Source organism: Pteropus alecto, unplaced genomic scaffold (assembly GCF_000325575.1).
Source record: "Pteropus alecto unplaced genomic scaffold, ASM32557v1 scaffold16, whole genome shotgun sequence".
NCBI lineage: Eukaryota > Metazoa > Chordata > Mammalia > Chiroptera > Pteropodidae > Pteropus > Pteropus alecto.
Genome location: NW_006438867.1, coordinates 7603397 through 7625026, shown reverse-complemented (window position 1 = coordinate 7625026; position 21630 = coordinate 7603397). Strand labels below are relative to the sequence as shown.

The window sequence follows — 21630 nt, the reverse complement described above, 5'->3', positions numbered from 1 at the left end:
CGGTGCTTCCTGAACACACTCCTCTCACGTCCACCTGGATTCCACTCCCGGGCATTGTCATCTGAGCTGCTGCAGTGCCCCCCCACCCGCCTCCATCTCCCCACTGGGCCATCTATACCCCTCACAGCAGCACGCTTCCAAAATGTCTGTCGGATCCCGTAATTTTCCTGTTTAAAACCCTTCAGAGACTTCCCATGCCAGGCAGAGTAAAACCCAGGTCTCTCACTTGGTCCTTTATGAAGGTTCCCCCTCTGCTCCCTTTCTGTCTCCTTCCTCTACCTCCACACTCCCGTCAGACCACAGCCTGCTCTGTACTCAGAACACGCCACGCTCCGTGCCCTCCGCTCAGCTCCCTCTCCCCGGGCCTGGGCACTGTGGGCTCCCTCGTTGGCAGGGCAGGTCTCGGCCGAGACGGTGGCTCCCCTGGGACACCTCCACTGCCAGCCCACAAAGAGGCTCGCCGCTACTTGCTGTTGTCATTCTCTGCCTATCTGCGATACAGCTGCTGTTTTTCCTGTTTGATGTTTCTTCATTTGTGTCTGTCTGACGTCACTAGGATGGAGGCTCCATGAGAAAAGGGGCCTTAGTCTTTGTCCTGGCTGTGTCACCAGGCCCTAGAGCAATTCTTGGTACGTTGTAGGCGTGCATTCCTTTGTGCCGAATGACTATACACAGAGTCATTCAACTATTAGCCCAACACTATTTCTGACAGGTTGACACTACAAAGTGAGAAGGATGCTATAATAAGCGCCATTTACCAAATAACTGTCATAGGAGTTTACCAGACACCTTCAAGTGTTATCTCATAAATCCCTTAAGAAACCGGACCCTAAGTCCCCCGTTTGTCAGACATGCTCAGGAGGTTAAGTTGTGGTGTGCCACAGGGCAAGGGGCAGAAAGGGCCAGCGGCTTCCCTAGTGGAAGCTGAAGTGGCAGGATCTCTTTACGCAGGCTTGCAGTAGCATGCTGATGGCCTACCCCAGAGGCGTCCTGGCTCCGTGGAGCTCCAGCACTCAGGTGAGAACCGAGGAAAGCCGGCGCCCATGCTCCTCGGTAATGACCTTCCCCAGACCTATAACGACCGTCAACTACCACTTAACAGCTTGTGCTGACATCTAATGCTTTCGGTCCTAGGTAGTGTTTGAAGAATATTTTCAATCAGGGGTCACTTACTGATCCGGTCTTCATTTTTATGCAAGAAACAATCAAGCACACAGAATAACACCTCTGCGTTCAAGGGGGTGGGGGAGCTAGGAGAAGCCTTCAGCCATAAATGAGAGGGAGCTCCACAGTGTATGTACAGAACTTCCCTGAAACTCAGTAACACAGAGATATAGAAGAAAAGGGAAGAATCATTAAGGGGTATGTGTATGAAAAGGAGCTTTCATTCATTGTTTCCACTGTCTTTGACTTATTTTCCACAGGTACCTTTATGAACATCTCATAACCAAGATACGCCAAGACAGGCTCCATATGGTGAGCACCCAAGCTGACACCACCTACCACTGAAAATGAGGAAAAGACTGTCGCACACCCCCATTTTCTAAGCGGATATGAGGCCTCAAAATCAAGCAAACAATAACAAACCTGCCAGTCCAATCGTTCTGTTAGATACGTCATCTGAGGATCTTTCAGCTCTCTGTCCTTTTCCCAGTCTGGGACAGGTCAGCCCTGACTGGAGAGACACTCAGACACCTAAACACAGAGGCCGAGCCTGCAGTGTGTCCCTAACGAAGTTAGTCAGAACCTACTGCACAGAGCCCCCTAATGAAAGTGTGTGTGTGTGAGTGTGTGTGTTTGAAACTCCTGGGTGAAGGTGGGTGCTGTCAGGAATTGAATGGCTCAGACCTAAGAAGCACGCCCACTGTACTCCATCCTGAATTCTGCATTTAACACGATCATCTTCGAGTTGAGAAAGAAACATCGGGTACACACTGAAGAGAACCATGGGCTTCCCTGAGTGCGAGCCACGTACAGTATTTATTAAGACACGTCTTTCATTAAGCAAAGGTAAATCTCAAAGACAAGATAGCTTGCTGCTTCCGCTTTGCCTTCTGGTGGCGGTAAGTCGACGCAGAGAGAGAAGCAGGGTACCTGTCGAGCAGCCCGAGGCCCCCTCGCTGCCCTCCGACCGTTGCCTCGGCCACCACACAACGCAAGCACTCTTTGTCACCGCGGACCCTCAGCTGCCGAGCTCTGCTGACCTGTCAAAATCCGTTCCAGGTTGTAACTTGGCAAACATGACTTAACCTGAGAGAAATGCTTTGCGACAAATTTTCATAACATCTGCCATGTCATTTTAAAGCACTACCTTCTGTTTCCATAGAACTTAAACACGGTGTTGTTTTTAAAAGCTGAATTTCACAAGTCTTTCTTCAGCTCTACAGGGTATTTGCTTCTGACATTAAAAGGCTCCCTCTAGGAAAAAAGGTCCTCAAATGTTTTAGTATTTCTGTTTCACGGACTTAGAGTCGAAATCAGTCTGTCTCACAAGCATGAAGGAAAAAAATTATTCTGCAGAATGTCATTTCAATCCCCAAAATGTATTTCCACAAGACGTCTGATAGACTGAGTTGTTATTTAAAAGTGTACCAATTGTGACGGTGGCCTGCTGGTCATCAGAACAGAAGTATAATTATGTATCAGGGAGAGAATATATCCGTGTTGGGTCTTTTGGTACAGCACTGTTTGGGAGCACATTTCCTTAGAGCAAAATTGTAAAACCGAACATAGCAATTAACAAAGTTTTACCGGCGTGAGTGTGTTTTTCATCCATTTGATATTAACCACGTACCAGGTAGTCTGTTAGATGTTTCAAGACATATAAATGATAAAAAAATATCTGTTTCCATTTTCAAAATAAATCGAGTTGTAGGCAACTATAGAGTATTGGCCAGAAGATGTAGGGTTGGAAGTTGTTAGTTTTTAGCTGGAATTGAAGCCTTCGGTATATATGATGTAACCTAGAGAAAAAGTTAAAAAAAAAAGAAGTGGCTAAGGAAAGAATCCTTCGGACCAATCATATCTAAGGGATCGGCCAGAGAATGAGATAAACCAGTAAATAGTGGTAAAGTAACAGTCAAGAGAGATAGAAAAGAATTATGTTTCAGAAGCGAAGGACAGAATTTCTAGAAGCAATGAGCATCGAGGGCTGCCAGATCAACTACCACAAAGGTTAAGGGTTGGTTATTGCATCGAAGAAGGAGGATGTGGAAATGCTAGTGATAACATCCAACAGGAAAAGAGCTAAGGTTTGCATAAGCCCACACTGAGCCTAAAATAATAGTCACTCTTAAAGAATACTTCATCAATCCACTATTGAGCCTTGAGCAAGTGTGAAGAGTGTTATGATCAGACCACACCTCCAAGACTTTCTTAAGAGAAATGAAATTTCTTAAAAGAGTCTTCTCGCCAAGAAATAGAAAAAAGGGATTTAAACAAAACTTATTCATACAAGGCCCTACCCAGGGGATTTTCAACTTCCTGGAATAATAAAACCTTTTATTATTTTTAAAAAAAATCATTTAAATTACATGTAGATGAGAGAAATGATGATAAAGCAAATTTAATGGCAATGACTAGACACTGGTCTCTGCTGGGAAATGGGGAAGATGCTCAGAAGTGAAACGAGAACAATAACAATCAAAAATAATGAAACAGATAAATCGTTTGAAAATGGTATACAGATAGCGTTTAATTTTTTCTTTATAAAAAGGAAGTCTCTCTTAGGTGGCGGAACTTAAATTGCTTGTTTCCTGACATAAGCCTCAAAGGTCGTAGAAAGAAAAGCCATGTCAAAGTGAAGAAGAGAAGGGACTCCTTAGCAGCAGTATTTTCATGTAAAATTAAACACGTGGAAAGAAGCAGACCTATTGCGATACAGTTCCCATCTATAAGAGGACCCCAAGACCCCCGCACACCAGCTGGCTGGGTAACCCGGATCCCATCTGAACTCACTGGGTGCCCCAAGCACGCTGACTCTCACACAGGGTCCGTACCTGGTCGCTTTCCCTTTTGTTTTTAGCTTTTTCTAAACTCGATAAAGAAACAAAACAAAACAAAACAAAACTCTCCTTATCAGCCAGTTTCAGAAATTTTACGTAAAATACATACAGGCATCTTTCAAAGTCCTTCACTGAAGGATGCTGGGACACGCTTCTAAAGGTAAGGTATCGTCTTGGTCTTGATCTCAAAATTCAGACGGGGGATTTCATGGCGGCTCAAACACAAGTGGCTTTTTAGAGAGAAAACCAAGGTCGGATTATTTCTCCAAGCTTTGGAGAGTGGTCGTGGCACTGTGTCTGACCGACTTGTGCCATGTTTGGTCAGCGGAGGCTGATTCTCCGCCCCGTGGGTGCCAGTGTTCCCTGGGGGCTCTGGGCTCTGCTCCTTTTTAAGCCATATTGCCCACTTCCATGGGCAGAGCCCTCCGCTCCCACGAACCCACCCACCACTCGATGGTGGTCATTTCTAAGTCGGTACCTGGAAATGAATTTTTCAGATTATTCATGATCTAAGGAGCAACTGCAACATTTATTCGAAAGTGGTCTACTGATTAAAAAAAAAAGTATCGATATCCTTATTGTTAGTCTATTATAAATTCAAACTAAGAAACCCAACCGGAACACCGCAACAGACAAATTAAAACTTAATGAGAAGGGTCGTTAAAAGCTAAGTGACAGCATCGAGAGCCCAGAGACTTAGCAGAAGCCTGCTCATGCCTCTTCTGCGTCTCCCCCACCCGCCCTGCGGGAGCATAACTGCCGTCCTGACCTGGACCACAGGAAGTTAGCTCTCCCAACGTCCTCGCATGGTGCGGATGCTCACGGAGCCCACTTAGATGTGATGGACGCTTAGCTGGTGTACGGAAGAGTGTTCTGTGCGGACCACAGGAAGTTAGCTCTCCCAACGTCCTCGCACGGTGTGGATGCTTACTCAGACGTGATGGACGCTTAGCTGGCGTACGGAAGAGTGTTCTGTGTCTGCCGGCTGATGAGTGTCCTGTCTAAGTCGACTCCCCTTTCCTTTGCAAACTTGATTCTACAAGGAACAGGTCACAGTCCCACAGACAGGAAGCCTGCGGGACATCCAGGGGCTGGGAGCGGAGGCCTCCCCGTGTTTCTCTCATAGTTTTCCACTCTCATGGCAGTTCATCTCTGACGGTCCCTCTGGAGGAGGCCCTGAGCCTCCAGACATTTTTCCTATAAGCCACTCGACAGCCACCGCATGGTACACGTGGCACAGGGAGCTGCCAACCGGTTGGGCTGGGCTGCGGCTTGGCATGGATTCTCGCGGAGTGGCCCGGGTAGGTGCTCTGTCCCACAAGGTGGAGCCCCACGGCCGCCCGCACAGGTGGGGTGTGCAAGGCCCTGCGTGGCACGCCGCTAGTCTGGAGGTAGTGACCCGTTTACAGAAGGCAGACTGTCCTTGCAGATGTGACTGAAAATAAAATAAGGAAGCCAAAAGGGTGGGCAGCATACAGTGGGCACTGTCTGCAAAGCGGCGGCACAGAATCCTCCTCTAATTAAAAAAAAGCACAGAACACATGCGGTCAGACCCAGCTAGAGCCAACTGCCACCATTTCCGCGTCGAGAACCTTCCAGAATGAGAGCTAACTTAGATTGATGACCTGATCCCAGTAACCAGTAATTTATTCCACCCTCGCTACCCCCACATGCCAGCTTTGTTTGTCGGGGAGCGGGTGCCATGTGAGGTAAAACATCATTTGATTGATGAGATCGGGCGTATGAAGGCATACGCCTTACCTAAGAGATGGTAGAACGGTGCATACCAATTTCAGAATTAGCCACTGTAATACTTCTGGAGGAAAAATCTTCCTTCAAACCAAATGCAACTTTAAAACAATGGCGCCTTCGCGGAGATGCCCAGTGATGCGCTTGCTGCTCTAGAAAATCCCTCTCTCAATTCGGTTATTTCCCCACATCCATTTCGGTAACGTTTTATTCAGTTTCTCTCGAAAGTTTTGAATCTGCAATTCCTTTTGCTTTTCTTTGAAAAATCCCTTCCGTCAGTGGGCATCCTGGTTATTACAAGTTGCTACTGGATTATGCAGGGCAAGGGAGAAGCGTGAGTCCAGGTAAATTAGCATACCAGCCAGGAGAAATGCATGGAATTGATCCCTTTGGTGAGCAAAAGGCCGGCTTTAAGAGAGAAAAAAGTGCCTTGGCTCCTCAAACACCCTGCTCTGATCACACTGCCCTCCCGTCAGGTCGTGGCTCTAATTCCAAGAGAAATAACGTCATAGAATTAAAAAGGAAGCAGTGGGACACTGAGACCTTCTCTGGGTCAGGACTGACCCATGTGGGTCGCTGGTGGCTCCCACCCTAGTCTCCTTCTGCCCTGTTAAGCGAGGTCATGTGGCTGAGGTCAACAGGCAAGAGAAACGACGGGAGGAGGGAAACCGAATTCTGTTCACTGGGGTTCTCTGATTTGGGCCCCATTCCTCAAATCTTACTTTTCAAAGCATGCTCAGGACAAACTCAGGGCGACGATAAGGACTTGAGGAGCTTGGGAGTGAAAGTAAGCATCTCGCCCGAGCGAAGGACTGATCACGGACCCAGCTCAAGTGACCAGGGCGTCAAAGCCCTCCATCTTCCAAAGAAGCCAACGCGAGCCAACGCGGACACCGGCTCGAGCGTCTTCTCCTGCTCTCACAGCCTGCGAATGAGCAGGGCGAGCTGGAGGAGGCAGGCAAGGAAGGAGAGCGAGGGCAGAAACGGGGGGCCCGCATCAGACACGAATCAGTCGGTCCCCGATTATGTGGGAGTTGGGTGTGTGGGTGACGAGTGACAGAGGACGAAACCCTGAAATGACTTTCTTCCTGCAACGCTGTTCGACCGCCACCCTAAGCCCCGAAGGACCGACAGGAAGTCGGCCAGTCCCTTCGCCACACTGCTGTGATGAATAAGGAAGCAGAGACCAACTCGGCTTCGCCGTTTACTGGTTTGCTAGAGGCAAAGGCACCTGAGGCTCTCAGGGGCGGGTGCTCACAGAAGGCGGGAGAGACCCGCCACTGTCCTAGCAACCAGACTCCCGTGACACTGGTGATCGTTAGAACGTGGAGGGTGAGCAAGACGGATGAGCCCGAAGAGCTGGACTTCTCACCTTTTCGTGCCCCTGCCCCGTCTGGACGCCCTTTCTCACGAAGGGAAAGGCTGTGTGTATGAAAAGGATGAAATGGCTGGAAACAAAAACCAGCTTTGGTTCCTGTCATTCTCGGCCCCAGTTCGCATCCCGCCTGAGCTAAAAGCGGCGTGTCTGCCGAGATGGTCGGCCGAGGCCTCGCCGACCCGCAGGGTTTTCCTGCACGTCCCTCTGACTCTCACTGTGGGCCGGTCGCTGTTACCAGGGGCTCTTCGCGGGTGCTGCAGAGCGAGGTGGCTTTCTCTCCAGAGCGGCCTACAGGGGACTCTTCTCTGTCTTTTTAAAGAAGTGGGGACAAAGCCAGGAGAGAAGGACTCTGCACTCTTCCCCAGAATCCCACTTGGTGTTGGGAAGTCCCATCACCACGCACGCCATGCTTCAGGGCCAGAGCAGGGCCCAGGATCAGGGATACGGGGCGGCCAGCATTCGCGACGGAGGATCTAGCGTTCCCCGAGGGCCTGGTCCGCGCCAGGCCCTTCTCTCAAATTCCTCACAACCCAGTCGGCGTGAGACTTGCATACACATTAGTCTTTGGTAATGATAAAAATACTTTTTCCTAACAACATTATGCAGTGGGCTCTCAGAGCACAGAAAAGGGGGTGCGGGGAGGGGGGCAACTCAAAGTGAGGGTGTATTGAGGGCAAGTGGCTGCTGCCAGCGGCCCTCTGGGCAGCCTGAGGTCAATCCTGGCACCTCCAGGCTCTGTGGCCACGGGCAGGCTCGTCACCTTCACCAGGAGTCCATCTCTTGTCTGTGAAATAGGGTCGTAGCGAGGATTAAATGCGTAAAACATTCAGCAAAGCGCCAGCACTTCGTTCGCTATGCCCATCGCCATCGTTAGCAGCGGCTGCTGCCGCCCGGGCACAGGGCGTTAAGAAAAACATGTCCAGGTAAAATGAAAAAAGAACATGACTCTTCTCATTTTACAGCCACTCCATTAGTGAATAGGGACGAGGGACCTGTGGCTGATTTTTAAGCTGAGAAACAGTTGTCTCTTTGGAATAAATGATGTACAACGAGCTCTTCCTAAAAACGACAGCATGAGAACCAACTTTTAATGGTGAGTCAGGCGTCCCTGCCCAGGACACCACTTGGGGTTCAATAAATGTTAACTGGTGATGATCGCTCGGTGTACCCTGAACGGTCACGGCCCCACGTCAAACCAAACACATGTTACAGCTTTACGCTATGAAGGAGTTGTTCTTCTCCTCCTGGTTTCTCATGGACTCAGGATTGCAAGGGAAAAAAGTGGGTGTGAACAGGCTATTGATATTTAGAGACGCTGACAGGCTGTGCAGGACCACGGCACTGTCCTGCTCACTTTACCCCTGGAAATCTGATCTGTATCAGTTAAAAAAAAAAAAAAAAGGAGGAGGAGGGAGGAGTGGCTGTTGCTTAAGGTTTTCAAATAATTAAGATTTTATCTATGGAGGAGCAGCCTCTCCATTTCTGCACTGACAACCTCCCTGTCTCGATAATGATGACGTCACCTTTCCCATCGTTATATCTCGTAGCGGCAGGGCTTGCTGACTGCCCCGGCCAGGGTTTTTCATGGCCACTGGGCCCTGCGTTCTGGCCGGAGCCCTGCAGGAAACAGAGCCTCTGTGGCTGCCAGTCGTTTATTTACACACATTCCTGCCTCAAATTGAATTAATGAGCGTAATTTAACTCCGGTGATGTCCTCCAGCTTCCCTTCCCCGGTGCCCAACCCGGGGGGCCTGCTTCCTTTCTCGCTCCCGGCCCGGAGGCTTTGCTGGAATGGACTCAGCCTCAGGGAGCACGGAGGACTCAGCCTGGGGCTTCTCCACTTGTAATGTCCCGTGGACCACCTGGGGCTCTGGTGGAAAATGCAGATTCTAGCTAGCTGGGGCCTGAGAACCAGCATTTCCAGAGGCCCTCTCTCTGGGGAGGCGGGGGTGGGGGGCCAGGGAGCGGGGCGGGCGAGGTTGCCAGACCGTGGGGGTCACAACTCGAGTAGCAGGGTTATTGAAAGACTCACCTGCATAGAATACAACAGGCGACATCTGGGTGAGTGAACAAAACGGTAATTAATGTTAACTTCTGGACTTTCTGATCAACCTAACAGAACATAAGGTTCATCAGAAGTGCGTCCTCGGGGGGCCTGTTTACCTTATCTATTTTTCCCACGTGTGCACGACAAACACAGAGTAAGTCAAACCACAAGTCCTATTAACCTCCAACACAGTCCTATGCAAACTCCGGCCTAGGAGCTGAGGAAAGTGGACCAGCAATGCCGGGGCCCTCGACTTTTACACAAGAAGCAAAAGCAACTCCACATTAGAAACGCTAGCGAGGCTGTGGTTAGATGCAGGAGGTCTGTTTATTGCACTGGGCAGGCCGGTGAGGAATTTCCTGCCTGCCATGCCAAAGGCAGAGTGCAAGGAACTTTCTCTGAAGTGTGTGCAAGAAAACCAGCAGATCTCCTGTGTATTCACACATTGTACACCTCAGCTCGTTATCCCTGGCAAAAATCCCTGCAAATTCTACCAAGTGTGAAGAGAGGATTAAAAAGGGGAGCAGAAAGAAAAACATTCCTCCTGAAGCAAAAGAAAGCGAATGGATGGATTTGAAAACCAGTGTCGATGTGTTGGATTTTGTTCTTCCTGGACACGAATACATGTAGTATCTCCGGCAATAAATATCCTTAACCTTGGACCCAAAACTGTTTGCCCAGGTCTGCACCAACTCAATATCTGGCTGCTTCAACAGAGAAAGGCTTTCATGTCGAATTTTGCACAGAAAAGTAGATTTGAGGAATTTTTTTTTTTTTGAGGAAAGATTGAATTTATCATGAGACATATTTCATCGAGAAACCAGTAAAATGAACCACCTTTTTACCCAAACCACAAAAACGGCAAATTCCTTTGCTAGAAAAGTTGGCTGCTTCTGTTGAAAAGATTAACTTATGCTTTTGGGAGCGTGCAGGGGTAGATGACATTACCCCTAGTAACAACTACAGAGTAGCTCCCAGGGGAGGAAAAATGATAGCTTATCAATACTCTTCCCTTCTTGCAAAGGTTCTTCCAATACATGTGTATAAATAGACCTAAATGTAGTCTAGAAAGGTTCTCATAATGCCTAAATCCTGCTGCATCAACAAAATTCACCTCAAACCTTTCATTACCACTTAAGGCCTCTTGTGAGGAGTATGGCTGGGGAGCAACTGCCTTAGTTTTTATAATCAATTTGCTCGATCTGAAACAACCATAGTGTTTTAAGTAATACAATGAAATAATGCTCACCGCACTTTTTCCTGTCTCCTTTTTGGTTGCTGCCGACGACAGTATCCCGAGAAAACAAGGAAATTAACGCTTTTTAATCGGATGGAACGTTTAGCTACTCCACTGGAAGCAAGTGTGCCGAGTCAACCCTCTGTGGATTAGTCTTGAAGCACGAGGAATATCTGACATCTGATTATCCATCACAGTCCCTCTGCCCCAAACAGGCCATCCCATGGGCAGGCCCTTGCCCCTGAAACTTTTGTCTAGGATGCCACCTCCTCCTTACCATCTACCTTTTTTAAGTGGACCAAGCTCAAGTTACCCTTTTTTCCCCAAGCTCTGGGCCTCTGTGAGTTTTCTTACAAGGATGACTCTTGCTTTGTCTATGCTCATTATCGAGTAAATATTTTTAACCGTACTTCTTAAACTTATTCCAATTATCTGCTCAAGAAGGCAAATTTGTCTTCTTGACAAAAGAAGCTGCTCAGGAAAAGGTCGAGGATTCTCCTCCTAACTCCTGTTTTCCTTCTTGTATTGAAGGAGAACGTGGGCGTTTGCCAGCAGCGTTCTAAAACGCATTTGAGCCAGTTCGTAAAAAGTCTGTGAGAAGAGCCACTGCCTAAAGGCGGCTGCTGGGGCATGGCTTTTGGGAGACCGGAGCTTGCCTGTCCATCAGATGCTCCTGTCCGCACTTGGGTACCTCAAGATGACCTGCAGCGGCGGAGTCCAAAGTCCATCGCTAGCAGAGGCGCACAGCCAATGGCAGCAGCGCTGGGCGTGTGCTGACCATGTGGTCCTGGGTTAGCTTCTGTGAGTCCTACCAGCTTTCTGAGCCTGGGTCTTTTGCCTTCCCATACATTCCCTTATGCCTCTACTTATTGCTTTTCTGTTTATTACATCAGTCACGATTTTTTTTTGTTTTTTTCACTGCAACCACAGACCCTGACTGGTATAATTAATAAAGAAAAGTTTAGCATATTTGGGTTATAGCCCCCGACTGGCAAAGTCAAGGCCAAAGGCCCAGAGAGCAGCCTCCTCTCCCTTAGGAGACTTCATTTGGTGCCACCGCTGGAGATATTTTCCTGGGAGCACAGTAAAGAATTTCTAAAAAAGAGACCCTAGCAGGGAACAAGAGTTTAAGTTTATTTTTTAATTTCCATTTTTATTCAATGTTTCCAAATAAGGAGTTTAAGTTTTAAGGTATTTCCAGAGTCTTGACTCTGAGTTCACTGAGAGCCTTGTCCTCAAGGCCAAATGCTCTCTGCCGTCCTGCCATTTAGACACGTCCTGTAGACCATGTATGCATGCATGTCGTCGGTGCTGATAATATAAAAATGTCTGGTATGAGACTGGTGACATCATGCTGTAACTGCTGTAGTACGCATACAAACGACACAGCTGCTCACAGTGAAAATGAATGTTGTGTCTGCGGCCATGCCACCCTGAGCAAGCCCGATCCTGTCTGATCTCGGAAGCTAAGCAGGGTTGGGCTTGATTAGTACTTGGATGGGAGACCACCTAGGAAGATTAGGTGCTGTAGGCGTAAAAAATAAAAAAAAAAAAAAAGGGATTGTAAACTGACAAGGTTCTTGCAATCTGTGAGGTCAACCAAGGGCTGCCTCGCCTAAAAATAAATAAATAAGGAAAAATTTTTTTAAAAAAGAAAATGAATGGTGTCGGGTCGATCTCTGGGCGGGCTGGGTGGAGCTCTGGTGGTGAGGGAATTGGACAGGTCCAATTCCACGTTGTGTGACGGGAGGGCGGTGACGCCGCCGGACTGAGCGGGAACGAGAGGGAAGGAGTTGGGGTCAGAAGAACCACGAGTTGTCCTTTCGCTATTTCAGAGAGTAAGGTGCTGGGAGGCTGAGCATGTGGAAGACACGGAATTAGTTAAAATTATTTAGATGCACCGCACGGTTATCGTCCTATAACGTTATTCATTTGCTTTGTTACAGACTATACAACAAGCGAGTAACCGGCATGTCTGAGGGGCCGGACTGACGATGAGTGGGGAGGGACAGCTCGTTTCCTGTACACTCTGGCCCCCCCACTTCCCCTTCAGTCACCCATTCGGTAAACAGTCTTCCACATGCATACGACATCTTCAAGAAGTTTTCCACCTGATGGTTATCACTGAAAACCCGTTTTTCTCTGGTGTTGAGTGGAAGCGAGTGGCTCCCAATCTACCTACCAAACTAGTCATCTTCTTAGGCAATCTTCTAAGACTGACATATGCATTTCAGGTCTTGAGGGTTGTCCTTTCACGTACGATTGACACTGTTAGGAAGCCACCAGAAAAGGAGCATTTGCACGTAATAAGTAATGTCTTGAACGAGTTTTTAATGAATAAAGCGACGTTCCAAGTCATGTCTGAAGGGCTGGGAGCTCATGAAATGACCTTAGAATTCATGGCAATTGTGATTTTAGTGGTAAACCCAAGAAGTGTTGGTTTTGAGAGGGCTCTCAACTTGTCAATTATCAGAAGTTGCTTCTCTTCTCCCAGTTTTATTGAGATATGATTGACATATACCTCTCTCTCTCTCTCTCTCTCTCTCTCTCTCTCTCTCTCTCTTAAGGTATACAACATAATGATTCGATATAAATATATATTGCAAAATGATCATCACAGTAAGTCTAGTTAACATCCATTGCCTTGCAGAGTTACACACTTTTTTCTTGGGATGAGAGCGTTTAAGATCTATTCTCTTAGCAACTTTCAAATTTACAATACAGTATGATGAACTATAGTCACCATGCTGAACATTACATCCCCAAGACTTATCTTGTAACTGGAAGTTTGTACCTAAAGTTGCTTCTCGATTTTATATTTCCTGTTCAAAGTAAACTATCTGACATAATGAGCTATTTTCTATAATCGTGATCATCTCAGAGATTTAAAAATCTCAAGAAGTTTACATTTATAGAAAATATTATAAGGCCTTAATGCAATATTGAATTCTCTTTTGATGGTGGAAGGATTAAAAAATAACTTTTTACAGCCCAGACTAGGGTAATTCCTTTTAGATTTGTTTTAACCGACATAGCCATCAGAAAAAATAACACAAAATAACTTTCATGTGCCCTCTATTTCCTTTTCTTTCTAAAAATTATTTTTCCTACATTAATCATAAAATGGCAAAATTCTGACTTATTATGTTACAGGACCTTTATTCACAGTCGATCTTACTCTTTCTTGATGCCACATCGAGGAAAATTTCTCGACGATGCCGTAATTTCCTTCCGTGAAAAATTTACACCTTCCTTCAGGTGTCACTCTCCCGCCTGACCTCCTCCGTCACCCTGAGACGCCCCCTCCACCTCATATCAATCACCTTGCCCTCCACCTGCCACTTTTCCCCACCTGAGCTTCTCCTGGTTCTCCTGGACAGAATTACTTTCCTTACCGCTTTTCTTTCTTTCAATTAAGATGCCGTGCTGGGGACGAACTTTTTGAATCTGGAAACTTTTCTTCTCTTGTAACAGCACTTGACTTTACACTAAAATTTTATGCCCCTTCTTGGGTCTCGGTGCCAGATCCACGCATGCTTTAACCCTTTTCTCAGGCAATTCATGAGCCCAGACTGACTAAGGGACGATCCTCCAGCAAAGGCCTATTTCTTCCATGAAGTCATCCTGGATTTGTCAGAGGCCAGTTGCTAACTAAACTCTACCTAAGCCTGACATTTTCTTAACGAAACCTCCTCTCCAACTCTGTGCTTATATTTTTTTACTCCAAAAATACCAATCACTTCAACATAATGATGAAAATGCTGCCCAATGAAGTATTGGTTTAGGGAAGATACACTTTTGCTAGAACTCTCTATGATCCACTACTATCTCCATCAGTTTTATCTCCCACAATAAAACCACTGGACAATGATTATCTTAGTACTTCCTTGAATTAGGCACTCAAAAAATCCATTTTGATTCAATTTTTGCCTTTTCTTTAATATCAGTTTCAAAATAAACATTTTCCAGGAAGTAATTAAACTTTATTATTCATCCTTTATAGATACCAATATCTATGAATGTTATGCCCCAGATATCACCCATGTAGCTTAAATAGTTTGACTAAAATTTTAACTGGAAATGTTCTAAATCTTTTTTAACTGGAAATCATTCTTTTGGCAGAAAAACTGCATCATTTGTGCTACTGTTATTTTTTTTCTTGAGCATATTTTTCTTAAGAAAAATACTAACTTCGTTAATTGATCAATTACTTATTATGTGCAGATCCTGTACAAGGCTGTTTTCAGCTGTCTGAATACTTGGCATCTGCTTGTGTTATCTATTCAGCAAAAAGATATTAAGCACAAGGCCAACTACACTTCCCAGTTCTACGTGAGAGGTGCTTAATTCATTTAAATATTTACTGAATGCCAGAAAAAACGAGAGGTAGGTGCCAAGGGTACGTTGAAGAGCATTCATTCACTTTCCTCATAGAGCTTACTGTTTAGGGGAAGAAACTGACAGTAATTATAAAATCACTTAAATGTAAATTTTGAAAAATTGTGGTAAAACATATAACAATTTGCCATCTTATACATTTTTAAGTATATAGTTCAGTAATATTAACTGCATTTACACTGTTGTGTGACAGACCTCTCAAACGTCTTCATCTTGCACAACTGAAACGTTGTACCCACTCAACACAAAACTCGTTTGTCCCTCTCTCTAGCTCCTGGCAACACCATTCTACTTTCTCTCTATGAACTTGACTATTCTAGGTATGTCAGATAAGTGGAATAATACCGTCTTTTCTTTCCGTGACTGGCTTATTTCACTTAGTATAATGTCCTCAAGATTCGTTCACATTATAGCATATGGCAGGATTTCTTTCTTTTTAAAGGCTGCATAATAGTCCGTTGTATATTTAGATCACATTTTGTTTATCCACTCATTTATCAACGGACATTTGGGTCGCTTCTACCTCTCGGCTACTGTGAATACTGCTGTTATGAACAAGTGTGAGCAAATATCTCTTTGAGATTCTGCTCTCAATTCTTTTGGGTACATACTCCGAAGTGTAATTGCTGGATCGTATGGTAGGTCCATGTTTACTTTTTCAAGGAATCTCCATACTATTTTCCACAACAATGCTCTATTTTACATTCCCACCAATAGTGCACAAAAGTTCCATTTTTCCACATTTTTGCCAATAATTCTTTTCTTTCTTTCTTTTTTTTTTTTTTAAATAGTGGCTGTCCTAATGGGTATACGGTGTTATCTCATGTACGAATGTAAATTTTTAATCGAAACGAATGTAAATTTTTAATCAAAACAAAGGAAAGGTGAATTGTTTTAAGAGAATGCGTACTAGGAGGTTTTAAGCTGGGCGGGGATGCAAGGAAAGGCGTCCTCAGGAAGTAATGACTCCTCAGCCCTCTGAGAACTCTGTGAGCAATAGCTTCGTGGAGGAGGGTGACCAGGGCACTCAGGAAGTGAGGTGAGTAGGTGCAAATGCACTGTGAGATCACAAGCAGGATACACCGGCACGTGAGAGAAAACCAGTGAGGGCGAGAGAAGGAGATCTGTCATCACAGAGGCCATGGTCAGGGCTGCACAGGACCTATGGGCCCAGGTAAATGACCTGACAGATTGGGTGCTAAGAAGCTAGTCGTGAGGCTACTGCAATGGTCTGTGCAAGAAATGCTTCAGCACTAGCTGGATGGGACCAGAACCGGATGGAAGGAGACGTATGTAAGAGATATTCAGGAGGCAAAAAATGATAGTGCTTGTATTCAGCATAATGATGGGGGAAGGGGCCTGAAACTCTAGAAAGATCGAAGGATGAAAGGTTTATACAATGTTAGGAATCAATTAAGTCAAATAATAATCATATTCAGAAATTGCCACTCATCGAACAAATTAACCATTTGTTAGGAGCTAAATTATTTTAGGTGGCATTGGTCATTATTGCTTGGCTGGTTGCAGGATGACATAAACGTGTCTGATCTCTTCTCTCCCACGTTTAGGAGGAAATGGTTGGAATATTGGCCAATGCTTTGCAAAAATTACTTGAAGTCAGATCCATGCTTTATGAATCTTGAAAGCAATTAATAAGCACAGATTAACAGCTCCATTGTCCCCACATTTTATTTTTTAGGGAAAGCCTTCTGTAAGAGCCGAGACCCTTTTAACTGCAAGTGACGGAAATGCTAGTCAGGTGGTGGCACTCGGGGGCAGGGCAGGCCCTTGGAGGACCTGGAAGCTGGGTGTCCCCCCTCTCATCCTGCCTGCACCACGTTTAGCTCTGGAGAGTGAATCTGTGTTTCCAAACCTCTGTGGGTGAAAAGCTGCTCTGTGCCATACAGTAGCCATTGGCGCTTGAAACAGGTCTCGTCTGACTTGCGATGGGCTCTGTGTCTCGCATACGCACTGGATTTCAGAGACTGAGTATGAAAAGAATGCGAGCCATCTCATTAACAACTTCTTTTAATGCTGATTCCATGTTGATGTGATAATACTTTGGAAATGTTGGGCTAAATATATTAATGAAACTAATTTAACCTGTTTCTTTTTACCTTTTTCATGGGGCCACTAGAAAATTTAAAATTGTGAGTGTGTCTATATTGGACGACATTCCTCTGGAACATTTGACTCGAAGCCATTTTGAATCGTTGGTGCCAAGAAAGAGGCCTCTCTCAGAAAAGCCTCCATTTCCTTCCAGCTCTGTTTCGGACAATGAGTTCTGCTCCGGCCTGTCTTCTCTTTCTTGGGTGGGTGAGGACGGAGAGGGACATACTGAAGGCGACAAAGAGTGGGCGCTGTCCCTTGGCACTCCGACCTGGGAGACTCGTAGCAGGACATTCGCATCTGCCAGCTGCTTCTCTGCAGCATGACGATGATGGCCAATTTTCTGGAAGGGGCTGGAGAGTTCTCTCTATCTTAACTTGATCCAGCCAGTTCTATCTTTTGTGTCTGTAATTTATCAACTTTTTCATTAATTAAGACTCTTTTCAAAAGTAACACAAGTCCAACTTGAATTGTCTTATGGGGAAATGGGAATGCATTGATTGGCTTAAGTGTGCCCCAGAGTTCAGAGGTGGCCGGAGCTTCAGGCAGAGCGGGACCCACGGGCACTTCACTGCCATCACCTCGCGGTTCGGTTTTCCTCTTGTGCTCAGTTTGGTCCAGCCAGGTGCTCTCTCTGTGGCTCCTGGCGACTCCAGGCTGACATCATTCCTTATCACAAACCTAGCAATAAGACGGCTTTCCCCTTCCTCTATTGGTTTCTCTAAAAAATCCTTGAATGGTCTCTCAGCGGCCTGGTGTGGGTCACCATAACCATTTCTGATTCGCCTGCCGTGGTCCATGACGAAGATCCTGCCTGACTAGTCCTGGGTGGCCAGCTGAGACGCAGAGGGGGTGGACAGAGGGAGAACCAGCGGTGCTTAGATGCATTTTATGAAAGAAGAGAAGGGATTTAGGGGCTGTGACTAGACAAAGGGGAATGGAGGTCGGGCCGACTACAGATGACAAGGTGCACGTGGCGTCTGCTGCTGCCGAGCAGAGTGGGTGGGGCTCGCCTTCACAGAACGCTCGATGGGCCTGCATATTTAAATATGCCTTTCTTAAAGTTTCCATCCTTTACCAAAACCAGGTCACAATAAGTACCAAACAAACAAACAAACAAACAAAAAAACCCCTGTGAATAAAAAGCACAGACACAAGTAACCTAGATCCCTCTTCTCCTGCCTTTAGCCAAAGGGACGCCAAACCCTTATGACAGCTGGCTAATCCAGGCTCAAAAGGCATACAATTTCCTCAGTGGACATTCTCGTGATTTACAACGCTGACGGCAACAAAAGCGACTGAAAAATCTCATCTACTTTAAGTCCCTTCACTGTTCGGTGTTATCTTGGATACTGTCGACAGGGGCTCTGCATCATTTATACAAAATAGGGAATCTTGGCGCATGGCTAATAGCGTGCTGTGCGTCTGTTTTCTCCCTTCTTAGCCTACCCAACCCCGGTTTATCTTTTCTTTTTTTATTATTAAAAATTATTGCAGTGACACTCATAAAATCAAATAAGTTTCAAGTGTACAATTCGATGGTATATACTGCATCGTGTGTTCACCACCCAGAGTTAGATTTCCTTCCATCACCAAATATTTGACCCCTTTGACCCTTACCTACACTCTGATAACTACTAATCTACTGTTTGTGCCCATGAGTCTCCGTTTGTTTGTTATGTTTGTTGCTTTCGGTTTTCTATCCCGTAAATGAGTGAAATCATATGGCTTTCAACTTTTTTGTCTAGTTTACTTTTCTCGCACAAACTCTTTATCTGGGGGTCTTTCCCAGGCTCCTCTCTGCCTCTTCACCAGAACAAACCTAAGGAACACTGGTATCTCTGGGGGGACAGTCACAGAGCGGTCATCAGACAAGGCCATCTTCCTCTGCAGATGTCGGAGAAGCAAACCCTGGCACAGAACTCACAACTCCGGGGCCCCACGCACACCATCTCCACATGTTTGGAGAAAGAAGAAGTTCAAAACCACATCAAAAGTACTCTGTGGCCACTGAGTATAAATATTACAAACAAACAAAATCAGCATGTAATGCGTACTTCAATTTGCTGACAGATATTTAAAAATTTAACATCAGCATGAATGACACATGCTAATACCACAACAAAACCTTTCACCCAAGAGAAAAATAACTCCCAATCAAAGCCGCCTGGCCTCTAATTAGCAGACAGCATCCTTGAAACGAGAGGCCAAAATAAAACAATCTGCCAACATCGAGAGAACTGTGCAAGGGGGAAGGGGGAGCAGGGGCTAAAAAATTGGGGCTTTACATAACGTACTTAAACAAAACAAAACGATTGTTTGAAACCTGCTTTACTGGGGGGTGGGGGCAGCTCATAAGCAGAAGATTGCTGCTCAAACATAAATTATGCGTATGCCTTCTAACTCCATGACTTGAAAATTATTTTATACTGCAAGGGTAGAGGTCACTTCAGATACAACTTAATAAAAGCGTAATTTTCAGGAGAACTGACTGACATTTATTTGACGCCTGGTTTGTACCAAGAATCACCGTGGGTGCTCTCTGTAGTGACAAAGTGTGGGGGTTCACATGCTGGCATCTAGCAGACTTGGGGAGTCCCAGGCACTCCACCCCGAGCCTGACTACTCAAGGTTCTGGTTCTTTCTTTCTAAGCCTCTTCCTCATACGAGTATAGGGCAGGTTCTCAGATGAGCTAGAGCTTAATTCATTATGTATGTAGCCACATATACATAGCACATTTATATAAAGATGTACTTTGTTGGAGACGTAGTAATTTCTCAATCAACATCATCAGCTATTATTTATCTGCTTTATTTTCTTAAATGTCCCCATTACCTCCAAAGACAGTTATTATCTACTTTACAGACCTGACAAAACTGAGGCTCAGAATTAGCAGTTGTGGATGTTATGAATGATAGATTTCACTTTATATATTTCTTAGGCATTAAGCAAATCTAGTTCAAACCTCACTTTCACTGTTAGAATTTGCACTGAATAGGAAAACAGTTTGATTCAGGTCAAACAAATCGAGACTCATTCTGTTGACTCCACAGGCTGTGTAAAGAAGCAATCAGGCAAAGGGGGTGCTGGCCCCCTCACTGCCTGGAGAAAGAATCTGAAATCGCTTTAGGAAGCTCACATATTTTTGAAAATACGCTTTCTCCCTTGTTTGCTGATCGGGAAGAGAAAAACAGAAACAACTTGCATGACATGTAATGACCACAAAAGCCATCTTCTGATAGGATGGTTATCTGGTGCCTGAATTTTCTGATTCTAGTGGCTACGTGGGGAAACAGTGGGCTGTGCACCTGGCTGCCTTTGGTGCTCTGACGATCCCGTAGGAGACTCTCGTTTCCTGCTTTCTTTCTTTTTTTTAAAAAAAATTTATTCATTTTAATTAGTTTAAGTATACAGTACATTGGTTAGACATCTATATGGTTCATAAAATGATCCCAATTGCTCCCTCCCTCCCCTGGCCCTCCACCTAGCCAACGTATTAATGCTAACTGCATTCCCTCTGCCTTGCTCCTCATCCCCGTGACCATCTATCAGCTACTAATTTGTACTTCTTTAACCTTCGCCCATTCTCCCAGCCCCCATCCTGCCTTTCTATTCCACCTTTCGCAGTGGCGGCGGGGTTCCAGAGGCAGCTTCTGTCCTGTAGCCTGACAACTCCAGGCACCGGTCAGCAGCTGCATCATGCACACGAGAAGGCAAACATACTATTTTTCCCCCAGAAACTGTCTCCTCGAGTGTCCTTTAGGGTTTCGGAATGACTTCCTTCAGCCTGGGGGTCGGGATCGAAGCGAGCCTGCTCTGGGGCAGGGCCCCTTGCACGAGCTGTGGTGTGTGGGTGCAGACTGGGCGAAGGAGAGTGGCTGGTGGGGACAAACAGCCGCGTGCGTCCCCACGCCACGGAACGTTAACCTGAGGACAAGCCCCGTCCTGGCCCTCAGCAGGCCTCTGTCCTACAGAGATGTTCTGGAAGCACGGCTGAGCAGAGATGGCCACCGATGTGACCGCTGCGTCTCAGCGTGGCTTGCCTCCTGGAACACAAGCAGCTCGGGAACAAGATCCCTCCTCCTATGTCTTACGTGGAAAGTAGGCGGGCCTGAGCTCTCACTAGGCTGCTCGGCCCAGGCGCAGGCAACACCTTGGGAAAGGTTCCAGGGTGGGAAACTGACAGCCCCCCGCCCCCTTTCCTTTTAGTCTGTGGGGATTTGCATTGTGTATACACAAGCGCGGGTAGAAAACTCAAATCCAGTCCTGCATTTAGGAAAAACAAAAAACAAAAAACAAAAAACCAAGCTGTCATATGCCAGAAACTGGCGGGAGCCTGGAGCTTGGGACTGTGGACAAGGTTAGCAGCCTGTAGGCTTTGAAGTGAAAGCTTCTGCCCCGTTTTACTAGCAATGAAAGAAATTTTCAAAGGGAAAAGCGCCGACGTCGGTGAGGAGCATTTTTCCACGGTGGACGAGGTAATGCCTTCGGCATAATTCTCCATTTGAGAAGTGAGTGCCCTAAAGCCACAACTGGCACTGGCTGCCGTGTCTCACACGACCACCGCCCACGAGAAACACGTCCGTCATGAATACTTTAAATTCTTCTCATATCACACCCAGCACTGGCTTACACATTGTCGTGGAGTAATATTTACGAGATTTTAGGTGTTTTAGAGCAGTGATTCACAAATTAGAATAGGGAAAG

General features: G+C 46.0%; 1 protein-coding gene and 1 pseudogene across 1 annotated transcript in view; one reads left to right on the top strand and one right to left on the bottom strand.

The window, feature by feature from the left end:
* ATP8A2 (ATPase phospholipid transporting 8A2) overlaps positions 1–21630 on the bottom strand; it is a 470091-nt gene that overhangs the window by 88570 nt on the left and 359891 nt on the right. The window lies entirely within an intron of this gene.
* Positions 11831–11949, top strand: LOC112482948 (annotated as a pseudogene).